The 11,833-nt window shown below is 39.6% G+C and overlaps 1 pseudogene across 1 annotated transcript in view; it reads left to right on the top strand.

Moving 5' to 3' along the window:
* The first annotated feature begins 9,404 nt into the window (after window positions 1-9,404).
* Window positions 9,405-11,833, top strand: part of LOC143862626 (pre-mRNA-processing factor 39-1-like) — a 47,007-nt pseudogene continuing 44,578 nt past the window's right edge. The window contains exon 1 of the transcript XR_013240393.1: window positions 9,405-9,550. The product of XR_013240393.1 is annotated as a pre-mRNA-processing factor 39-1-like (transcript). The remainder of the gene's footprint in view (window positions 9,551-11,833) is intronic.

Here is an 11,833-nt window from a genome sequence, read left to right as displayed (position 1 = left end):
TTGGCATGTTGATGAAGATGGAGAAACGCACCATTGAAGGAGCAATAATTTCAAATTGGAAATCAAGTTCCCTTGGGTGTCATTATAAAAGGAATTTGCCAGGACCATGGCAGAAAGGCATATTTCAGGGCCGTCTGCTGCATGTGAGAGCAGCCACCTCAAATGAATTAAATGATTAAGGAAAAATCTGCTGACAAGTGAGCCGGTGTGGATTTTCTCACATGCAACAGCCGCAAATTGCCTTTTTGTGATGGTCCCTAGCAAATCCCTTATAGAAAATGACTCATAAGCCACTTAAGTGTAGGGGAGCCCACCCCTATTTTAGTTAGAGATTTTATTATTTTTTATATTTGAGTCTTATTAGGATTAATAGTATAGTCCTAGTCATAATAGGAATAGGGGTTTAGTCTTTGTCATAATAGGATAAGGGTTTTGGCTTGTCATAATAAGATTAGTGGTTTTATTTTCTCTATAAATATATGGACTATGGCCCTTTTTTTATTTTCGAATGGAATGAGAGTTGATTTGCACCCAAGCTATGGTAACGTCCAAAGCCAAGAAGAAGAACCTAGGTAAGGTCCCTGGAAGCAGTCATCGGGTAATCCATCAATCACCACATAGAATCTATATGACATTTTGAAGCCTTTTTAAAGGCCAAGAACTCTACTGCTACCATCTCAACCCTTATAGTCCCTTCCTCTTAACCATTCAATGTCCTAAACCCTACTGTAGTTTACTCTATAACCTGTTGTTCTTAAACCGCTTCCCATAGTTTCCATAATGGTGTAACAGCATCAAACACCTTGTGACATACCTTGTCACGCACGTCTGATAATTCAATACATACCGCATTTCACATGTAATTTATAAAAGAGTAAAGGGGTTTCTGCGCTCAAGCGCAGATAAGCGCATGCGCTCGAGTGCACAAATAGGGGTGGATCCAAAACATTCATTTGGAAGGCACTTTCATGGATAGGGTGTCCACAAGAAATCAGGTCCATTGGATCATCTTAGGGTGTCCATTTGGGGGGTGAAAATGGGTAAATTAATGGACAAACAGTATCTGTCCATTTTCACCCCCACAAATGGACACCCTGTAATGATCCAATGAAGCTAATTTTTAGTACACACCCCATCCATGATGGGGCCTTTCAAATGAATGCTTAGGATCACCCCAACAATGTGGCCCACCCTTGTTTCCTGCACTCGAGTGCAGATAAGCTATCTGCACTCGAGCGCAGGAACCCTTTTCTCTTTATATAAATATTTATATCCAACATATGCATCGCTTTAACATGCAATTTATATCAGTATAATTTTGTGACAAATAGTGATATAGTACACAACTAATATTTTAGGATTCTTGTTTCGGTATTAGTTTCAGTTTCGATATGCATTTTGGTGGGGATGGAAACAGAAACATTTTAGATTTTGGTTGTTTCAAGTCGATTTCTGTGGAAATTTGAAGCCATGATTCTATTGATTCAGTATATTATTTCAATTGCTAGAATACATTTCAGTTTTGTCGGATAGCATGTTATAAGCTTTTGTATTATAATTGATGAAAATAATAGAAGGATTTTAAAAAAAAGTATAGCAGGAGATAGCGGACATAAAAAAATGGAAACGCAAAAAAAAAGGAAAAAATAGTTCCAAAAAAAGGCACAACAATACACAGAAGCATATGTTGCATAGGTTCTCTAGCAGCTATCTCAATAGGAATGGCAGTGGGATCCTGCACTCTGTCCGTTGCAACTGGAAATGAAGTAATAGAATCACCTGAAAGTGCAAGAGTAATTATGTAATAATTTCAGAGAGAGAGCAAACAGATACCCCCTTGATGTTTTAGCATGTGCCTTATTTGAGGGGTTCTATCTTTGTACCTATTTCTTTTTGCTATAATGTGTTGACCATCTCAGTCTCCTTTCATATTCAATGACATATGATAATTGACTAACCAAATGTACCTGGTTTGTGGTGGTGAATTTGGAATTCGTCGAGGAAGTGAAGTGTGTCATTCAGAACGACGTAGACATTTTCCTGACGAGCAAGAAAAAAGGACTGCACAAATTTTCGCCGTCCATCGAAATCCTTGGTTTGTGCAGACCCAAGTACCATAACGAACACACCGCCATTGCAAGAATCCAGACAATTCGCTGTATTGATCTCAATTTGCGTAAAATTCAATGACATTATCATTGAATGAATATTCTGCAAAAGCAAATATGACTAATGATTATGTATCTACAAGATGTTAAGACTATTAAAAAAAAAATCTGGTTTGCTCATTCAAGGCACGAGAAAAAGAGAGAGAAAACCAACGATTTAGATGAGCAGGTCTCTCTTCAATGGGATGAGGATAGGGGGGTTGGGAAGTCATTGAAGTTGCATGCTAATCAATTAACCCTAAGAGTTGGTATGTTAGGGACTGTCACCTTCTTCTATTAATTATGGCACTTGAAGTAGGTTTTAGGATAGATCCAAACTTCATTTAAGGATCAGCAAGTGTCAATGGGAGAAGCCTTAAACCCACATACGGAAGGTATCTGATAAAACAATGGGTACTCTAATTCCAAGCAGCAGAGCACTCACACTAGCATTTCAACAAATCGCTTGTGTGCTAGTGGCTGGAATTTAATATACAGATTCCATTGCGTGGTGGCCCCTTGTCATTTCAGTCTAGACCCAACATCACAGCAAATCACAAGGGTCAACATGGCTGAAGGGCTAAGAGGAATTCTCAAAAGAGACCAATATTAAGAGCAAAACGGGAGCAAACTCTCAGGCACTGTTCGTTTGAGACTATGATAACTGATGGTAAGCCCCCAAACCGATTGTTGGACCCAAAATTAATGCAATTTGAGTCCAATAATCGGTTTGGGAGCTCACCGTCGGTTGTCATAATCTCAAACGAACAGGGCATTAATCCTCTAAGAAATAATCATGGGTTCTTATGTCAATTGAAAATGGTGTTTTCAGTTGAGCATGGTATTCGATCAATGCAAAAAGATTCTGAAGAATATACCATGTTAACTTACCAACTTCTCCAATAGCTTAAGCTTCTGGAGAAGTTGGTTAGTTAACATGGTATCAGAGCAGGTCGATCCGACCACGCATTGAGTACAACCCTAGCAAACCCGTCCTCCGGCGGACGGTGGATCTAGCCGTCGTCCGCCGGGCCGCCATCAATCCCGGCACAATTTTCTTCACCATTGCAAATCCTTCTCTCACACCTCAACTATCTCCTAGACTGGTTCAGCCATGCAACCGCAACCACCGAGCGTCGTCCTCCTCGAATAGACTACCATCAAGGGCGTCTTTGCTCAAATCCCATTTCCTGGGCGCCTTTCTTAAAACCCATGTCCTCGGTGCCTACTTCTCGGCATGATCAATACTTTATTAGTCAGATCCGTTGAAATGTATGCAAGGAAGAGGAGTGGTCTCCTTGGCCATATATTCCATGGTCATTGAAAACAAGAAGCAGCATCAACTTCAATAAAGGATATGAAGTAAAGAAAAAGAAGGAAAAGCTCTGCCGTTTGTACCTTACGGTGTGACAAAGAGATAAGAGGGAATAGAAGAGTGGAAATTGAATCCCACCTTTTTACTTGAGACACTCCTTCTTTTGTCTTTCCACCACTCCATTCTTATAGCTGGACCCTTTTAGGTTTCATCATTTCTATGCAGTTTTTTTCTCTCTTGCTTTTCTCTAATCTGCATGCCCTTGTTTTCATCAAGACACCCATCTTGATTTTGATATCAGCACTCCCTTGCTTCTAATTTTTCCAAATTTGTCTTCCCTGCACTTTTTTTTAATCCCCTGATTTTCGTAACTTACCAACTTCTCCAATAGCTTAAGCTGTTGGAGAAAGGCGTTATTTATCTTTTATACTTTAACACCTCCCCCGCACGTGTGGCCCACTTGGCAAACACGTGGCACATGTGGTCCCACTTTGGACTGACCATCGCATGTGGATTTTTGCTATCCGGGAGGTTTGAACTCGAGACCATTGGCTCTGATACCATGAAGAATTTTAAGGATTTCACTAATTCTTGAATATCTTGGATAAATTACAAAGACAATTGATGGTGCTTATAAAGAGCACTTACATGATAAACATAGAAATAAATCAAGACAATTATGGAAAGAGATAACACTAGAATATTCTAATCTAACCTAATCAAATCCACTTTCCTAATCTATCTTGCTTGCCTCTTCTAATCCACTTGGCTAATTTATCTAGTTGCTTCATTTAGCCAACTTACCCAATCTACCTCCAAGATGATCCAACGGTAAGATCTTAACCCAATCCAACCGTTGGATCCCACATATTCTAACAGATTCCACAACTACATGAAATTGGGTATTCAGCGTATCAGGGAGAACTCTGTAATACATTTAACATTTCCTTTCAAGTCTTACGAATTTGCATATGAAGAAAACAGATCTCTACGATAAGGATTGAACTCAAACAAATCCTCCATCGAGGCGATATAAGCCAATATGAATTCAAAGGTTAATATTTGATATGAAGGCGATACATGTATCGTAGTGATTACACTTGACTTCATGGTTAGGCAGAGTTTAATTTATCAATATATATAAGCTCAATCCCTTCACTCTGAAGATCATCTCAATTAATTAAAAACTATCGGTTTAAAAAATGTGAAGCTGCTAAACTACATGATCTTCCAATACAACTCTCACACATGTAACAAGGATTAAATCCACCACATTGTGTGTGTGTCGAGAACTACCTTCTCACCCAAAACCACCGTTTGGAAGTGGCCGCCACTCTCATAGCAAAGAAAGATGGGATTTCCATTAGTTTCTTCCAATATCTTAATTGATATACTATTAATTCGACAAATTGCATTCTTTTCTAACTGTAATAGTAAATTGATGAAGATATAACCTTTCATAAGGCTTTTTGCTGCCAAAATGTTAGGTTAGTTTTGTTAGTGCTCTATCACACCATTTACATTACTCTATTAGTAGTTTTTCCATACAAAGCACATGTAACATTATAGAATATTAATCATGTATAATCTATGTGAAACCAGTTAGAAAAGTTAGGTAACTACGTAGGACTCTCTCTCTTTGAAAGAGAAAATAACACATGGCAATAGATGGTTTGGTAAGACATAACCATTTGGGGCTTTCCTTATAAAAGAGAGATTAGCACACGGCACCTCATAATTGTCTCAATATTGCATATTTACAACATAAATAAACACATAAGACACGTAAAAAATTATGTACCGCAGTGTCCTAGTAGTAGCCTAGCACAAAATAACTAATAATCTATCGATCTCTAAAATTATAGACAATTTGTGCTCTGCAGATCGAAAAGTTTGGAACATCCCATGGAGATCGATTTTGGGGGAAGCCTATTTACATCAAGGCAAACAAATGGACAATTTGGATCTTTGAAAAAGGTGGTCATCAACGAATTTTCTAATGATTAAATACGCATTATATGGTGCATATACGTAAGTGCGCGTATTTTAAAATAATCACTTAAGCTCATTTTGTTCAAAGATCGAAAGGTTAGAATATCATTAGAAATATGAATGGATTGGAAGGTTGGGATCATTCAATTGTGATGATTTTTTGGGCAAGACATATTTACATTGAGCCTAACAAATTTAGATATCTGAACAAGGTGGGAACTGTTGGTGTATTTTCAAAACAAATAGCTTTTGAAAGTAGTTTACAAAGAAAAGTATTTTTGTTTTGTAAAAGTGGGTGTTTTCAGAAAAGGGAGTAAAGTAGCTTTGAAAAGATAGTCCCACATCGGTTAGGCAAAAAGTTGGAGAGAGGTTTATATAGTTTTTCCCACTTTTCTTTATTGCTTTATAGCACAATGGGTTTTAACCATTGGGTGGACCTGCAGGATAGTGCAACACACCGTTCTCACATGCGCGGAGTAGGCAGTGGGATGTAGTGCGCTAATGGCGCTTTTTTATGACGCACATTGCACTTCACACTACACATCGTCTGAAGGAGCAATTGGAGCACTTAAATTTTTCCATATTAGATCTGGACCATTGGTTGGATCGGTAGGATCAGGGTCGGTCAGGTAGCTCAGTCGGATTGGGTGGTTAAGAAGCTCGGTCGGATCGGCCTGAGAACTCAGACCTGTGGGATGACCGAACGGTCGGCCCAGTGCGCTCCAATGGCTAGTGCTCAGGCGGGTGTGATCCGAGTCATCGGATCGTGTGTAATGGCTAGTGGATGATAACCGTTGGATTGTGTCCCATCTTCCCAACGGTCATGAGCCCAAAGGGTTCGATCCGTACCATGGATGATTGATCTAGTGGTTACGGGAATGGGGGAAGGTTTTACACAAACCAACAGTCACTCCAAGATCGATATGGATTGTAGAGTCACAGATGGGCGCGATCTGATGGCTATAATCGAACCCGTTTTGAATAGGTGCTCTGTAAGGGTACCAAAAGTTGTATAAAAACAGCAAAAACGTTCCATTGCAAACAAAATTCGAAAATCACAAGTGGGAACCAAATTTCCAAAGCAAATTACTCTCTTGAAAGCCTTTCAAACTACTGTATACTTGCTTCAAAAGAAAAACATTCAAGTATATTGTTTTCTGCAGAAACAGTAACTTGTATCTCAAATACTTGTTACATCCAAAGGTGATTCTTGGGCTTGTATCTCAAATACTTGTTCAATCCAAAGGTGATTCTTGGATTTGTTTCCGCATAGTGCAAAGCGTCAACAAACATTTTGATGTAGACTACACCGGGATTCATTATATGTTGGAGGCAAATTCATGGCCCTTGCACACTTATTGGTGGGGTGAATATTGTCTTAAGGAAAGCGACATCGTGCCTTTAAGCATCTCTTCTATTCTCTATTCTACATACCGGAGGGTTAGGATCATCCTACGTAGGTGATTTTACAGGCAAGATCTATTTACATTGGGACCATCAAATGAATGGTTTGGATTTTAGTTAAGCTGGGCCCAAGTATTTTCTTTTAAAAATACGTGTATTTGGTGTTGGGTGCATGTATTCTTTTAAAATAAAGTCAAGTCTACTAGTTCAAAGATCTAAATTATTCAGTTAGTGGCCCACCAAAGAGTTATAAAGGGAGAGAGAGAGTTGTAAGGGGTGTGTACGGTTTGGGGGAGGGGAGGGGAGAGGGAGAGGGAGAGGGAGTACCGTGTCTACCGATTCTAGCTTTACAACACTGTAAAAAGGGGTGAATTTATCCTGGGAGGGGGTGAATTTATCACCGCCATTTGCAAAAACATCATTCAAAACTACCTTTATACAATTCATTCAAAAATTGCTCTTGAATTGCGTCCATTTGTGTATGCATTGCCACACCCTACACTACTCCCTTCTCCTCTCGTCTTCGCCATCCTCTTACCATTTCTGTCTTCAATCTCATTCATCACAACACCGTTTTCTTATGTACTGTCCCCCATCATAGCTTCAACAATCATGCCTCCTCACACCAGGTTCGATCATCACAATACGACTACCATCATGTACTTGAGCCCTAAGTGGCATGTTCATGTCCACACCTTGTTGCTAAAAGCACACTTTATAAGATGTCGATACATGTAGATTAGAGATGATAATGACCTTTCTAATAATGATGAAGGTATTTTTAATAGTAAAGTGTTCAATTCTCTGAGCCCACACCTAACTAAACACTACAGTTGAAGATATTAATTCTTTGAATGTATCTTCATCCTATCTGTTCCCAAAAAAAGTTTATTTCATCGAACCATCTTTTATTCCAATCTCACTGTCTGCTCTGAACCCAAATGAATAAATCCAATAAGATTGTGTAAAAAGTAGGATCGTGTTGTGTAAATGTTCTATCACGTTAGGAAAAGTGGGGTTGAGTTGTGTTAACTCCGGGTTGTGCCGGGAAAGATCGGGTCGGGTTGATTCTTTCTTGACATGATCCGACATTTCACCGACAACCCCAACTTTCACTAAGTCAGCCCAAATTTCACTATTTTTATCATCTATTAGTTATTTTGACCCAATTTTTTTGCATGAAAACTCCTTTTTCACAGCCGAATCAATTCATTTTTTTTGAAAGATTAAATAAAACAACAGCGTGACTTGCCGTTCAAAGCATACGTACGGCATAGAAGGTAGATCATCGGGAAGGCAACGATCGGACAGGAGCATACGTAACGCTATCACGATAGGAAGGCGACAGCCGGAAAAAAATATAGTGGGAGTTCCTCCAAAATGTGAGAAATGAGGAAAAAAGACGTAATACTGTCTCGAGGGACATTTTCATATTTTTCTTGTATTGATGAAATTCTGATGTGAAATCAAAACATGCCACCATTCAGTTGTAATATCATAAATAAAACTCAGTTTACTAGTCTCTTTTCTCAAAAATTATACGATCCCGCCAAAAAGGAAATGAGCCACTTGTGGGGGCGAATCTATCGTTTGAGGGGCTGGCCAGTCCGAGTAAAAATGATGGGATTTGTTAGGGTCCTTCACAAAAGGCATTCCGTGGTCTGTCGCACGAAAGACCAGCCACCTTGTGAATGTAAACATAAGCTTTGTCTTCATTCACGAGGTGGCGGGTCTGACGTGCGACAGACCAGCCGTGAAATGCCTGTTGCGGTGGATGCTTGCAATTCCCACAATTGAATGGGGGTAAATTAACAACCACTTTAGGATAATTCGCACCACTTCACCTGAATTGATGTGGTAGACTTTAGGTTTTTTTAATCCTCTGAGAATAGTGTTCCTGCGCAGCAGCTGCTTCAAAAACTCATATGGCCCACATTTTTTGGGTGATCCAAAGTCTTCATTTGAAAGGCTCTACCATGGATAGGGTGTGTACCAAAAATCAATCTTATAGGATCATCCTAACCCAATCAAAGGTGGAGGGGAAAATGGACAGACACTATTTCTGACCATTTTTTCCCTCCACAAATCTCAGGGTTAGGATGATCCTAAATGACTCATTTTTTGTACATTGCCTATCCATGCAAGGGCCTTCCAAATGAATGCCTTGGATCACCCAAAAAATGTGAGGCCACATGAGCTTTTGAAGTAGCTGCTCAATTAAGCTATCTGAGCAGCTGCGTTGGAACACTTTTCTCTTTTTTCTTTGACGGCACAGCGGTGCGGATTATCCTGAGTGTGAATTTATCATAGCCTAAATGAAAATACGTGATTTTATTTGATGTGTGCCTCGTGAAGTCCAGTATTTTTTAGAAGGTACCGTGGCCCACACTTATTAAGATGATTTAAACCGTTCATCTGATGGGCCACAACCTAAGTAGGCTATACTCCGTAGATCATCTCCGTAAGATGATCCGAACCGTCCGATCCGTAGAGTTTATTATATAAAATGTGCAGACCATATCTTAGAATAAAAAAGCGGTTCAAAGGTTCGGTTCCCTACTTATCATATAAATTTAGATTTGGATGCCCTACTCGTGCTTCCTCATATCCGCCTCTCTCCCACTCAAAATCAAAGAAACCCTCGATTTAAGAAGCTTTCGTTATTCTCTCAACTTCATCACCACTTCACAAAGTAAGTATCTCTATATCCCAATTCGCACCCCTCACTCTCTCATATTTTTTGCTTTGTGCTCTCTTTCTTATAAATTTGAAACCCTAGTTCTGCCACGAGATTTAGGGTTCTATGTTTCTGATTGTTTTTTTGGGCGTTCATGGGAGATTAATTTTGATTTGATTCATAAAGTGTTTTTTTCTTTTCATTTCTATTTGGGTTTGGCTAAGTTTCTAACATGAATTGTTCCTTGTTCGTTTTTAACACTCGAAGCTGTTCTTGTTTGGCTGTGATATTTGTGGTGTGGATGGGTTTAGGGTTTTATGCTCACGATCTTCTGTCATGTTGAAGGCGTAGTAAATTAGATTCATCCCGTCTATATTTTTCTTCACTATTTCATGTTTGTGCTTGATTGGTTCGTTTGGATGTGGGTAGGCATGGGGGAGTCTGTGCCATTGAGGGTGGTTGTTGGGAGGAGTCATGTTGGATGTAGCCCTTCGAAGTAGGAGTGTGAGGTGTCTAGAAAGTGCTGTTAGTGGGAAACTAGATTCCAATCTAAATAGGAAAGTTAGACTTATTGAAGCAACTAGTTAGATGCGTTGACGCGGTTTTACTTGTTAGTAGGAAGTGGATTTGAGTCCCTAGTTTCACGTGTGTAAGTCTCTTGTATTTAATCTTTATTTGTGAATGAATAGACCACCTTGATTTTTCTGCAACTTCGTGAGAAGTTTAGAAGGAACTGGTTGTCCACTTATTGAACCGAAGGCACTATTCTCTTCTTCCGAGGTTTTAAATTTCGTCTGCTATTGAAACGAAATCCTCTTGGTTTCATAAAAATACAAGATTTCGCCCCAAATTTCGGGATTTTGTCTGAAACATGTAACTTTCCAGATAAAAAAGCAAAGTTTCTGTAGAAATGTCATCAACTCGATAGAACCCTTGACAAAAATAAGCTCCAACCATAGAAAAGAGAAGAACAATAAGATTCCTTTAAGTCACTTTTAAAAAATGACAAAAAATAAAAAGAGAAACTAGTGGCGAAGAATCTTCCCAAGATTCGGCGGTGATTTTGTAACAAAATGTTTCCGCAATTTTATAAGATTTCGGTCGAAAATTCATACTGAAACTGAAATATTTTTGTTTCGATGATGACCGGACCGAAACCCCAAATTGCAGAAAAAGCAAGGTGCTCTTGCAAAGCTCCGATCATGCTGGTGCTCTTGCAAAGACTATCAGCTTTGCGGCCTTAAATGACAGGTTCAGCCCAACCGAGTACGACGATCATGCTATGCTCTCGCAAAGCTCCGTCAAATGTCCTCCGTGCAGGATTATCAAGCGGAGTTCGAAAGACTATCTAACCAAATGGAAGCTTTTACAAAGTCGTTTCTAGTTAGCTGGTTTATCTGTGGACTGTGGGATGACATCCGTTTGGACGTAAAAATGTTCAAACCAACATCTCTCATGTCTGCCATTGGGTTAGCTTGCCTACGAGAGAAGGTTGCAATTCGATGCCGACTCAACCTATTAGAAACCTCCAAACTCACAGCGACGCACCACTATCAAAACTATAGAAACCAATCCGAATTTACCTCTAATCAAGTGCCTCACCCCTATAGAAGCCAAGGAACGCCATAAACGAGGCTTATGCTATAACTGTGATGGGACATTTCATCCTGGCCACAAATGCAAGAATCAAAGATTGTTCCTCATAGAAGGACCCTGGCTTGATGAGATCTATCACGAAGAATCGGAGGAACATTAGAGATTTCTTTGCGATCTCATGCAACAATATCCAGAGTTCAACCTTGAGGACCAGGTGTATCTGCAAGGGGGGAATTGATGAGGTTCTTTGGATCTAGGTAGGCATGGGGACAGGGGGAGTACGTGTCATTGATGGCAGTTGTTGGGGGGGGGTCATGTTAGATGTTAGCCCTTCAAAGTAAGAGTGTAGCGTGTCTCTTGATGTGTTAAGAAAGTGGTAGAAAGTACTGTTAGTGGGCAACTAGAGTCCGAGCTAAATAGGGAAGTTAGACGTGTTGGGAGTATGTTAAGAAAGTGGTAGAATGTACTGGCAGTTGGCAACTAGAGTCCGAACTAAATAGGAAATTAGACGTGTTGAATGTATGTTAAGAAAGTGGTAGAGTGTACTGTTAGCGGGCAACTATAGTCCAAACGCCAAACTAAATAGGAAAGTTAGATGTGTTGAAGCCACCAGTTAGACACTTTGACATGGTTTTACATATTAGTAGGGAGTGGATTTGAGTCCCTAGTTTCACATGTGTAAGTCTCTTGTATTCAATCTTT

Source organism: Tasmannia lanceolata, unplaced genomic scaffold (genome assembly GCF_043159265.1).
Source record: "Tasmannia lanceolata isolate RefF3 unplaced genomic scaffold, GAP_Taslan_0.1 ptg000037l, whole genome shotgun sequence".
Classification (NCBI taxonomy): domain Eukaryota; kingdom Viridiplantae; phylum Streptophyta; class Magnoliopsida; order Canellales; family Winteraceae; genus Tasmannia; species Tasmannia lanceolata.
Note: the sequence above shows the minus strand (reverse complement) of the source record. Positions and strands in the feature narration are given on the sequence as shown.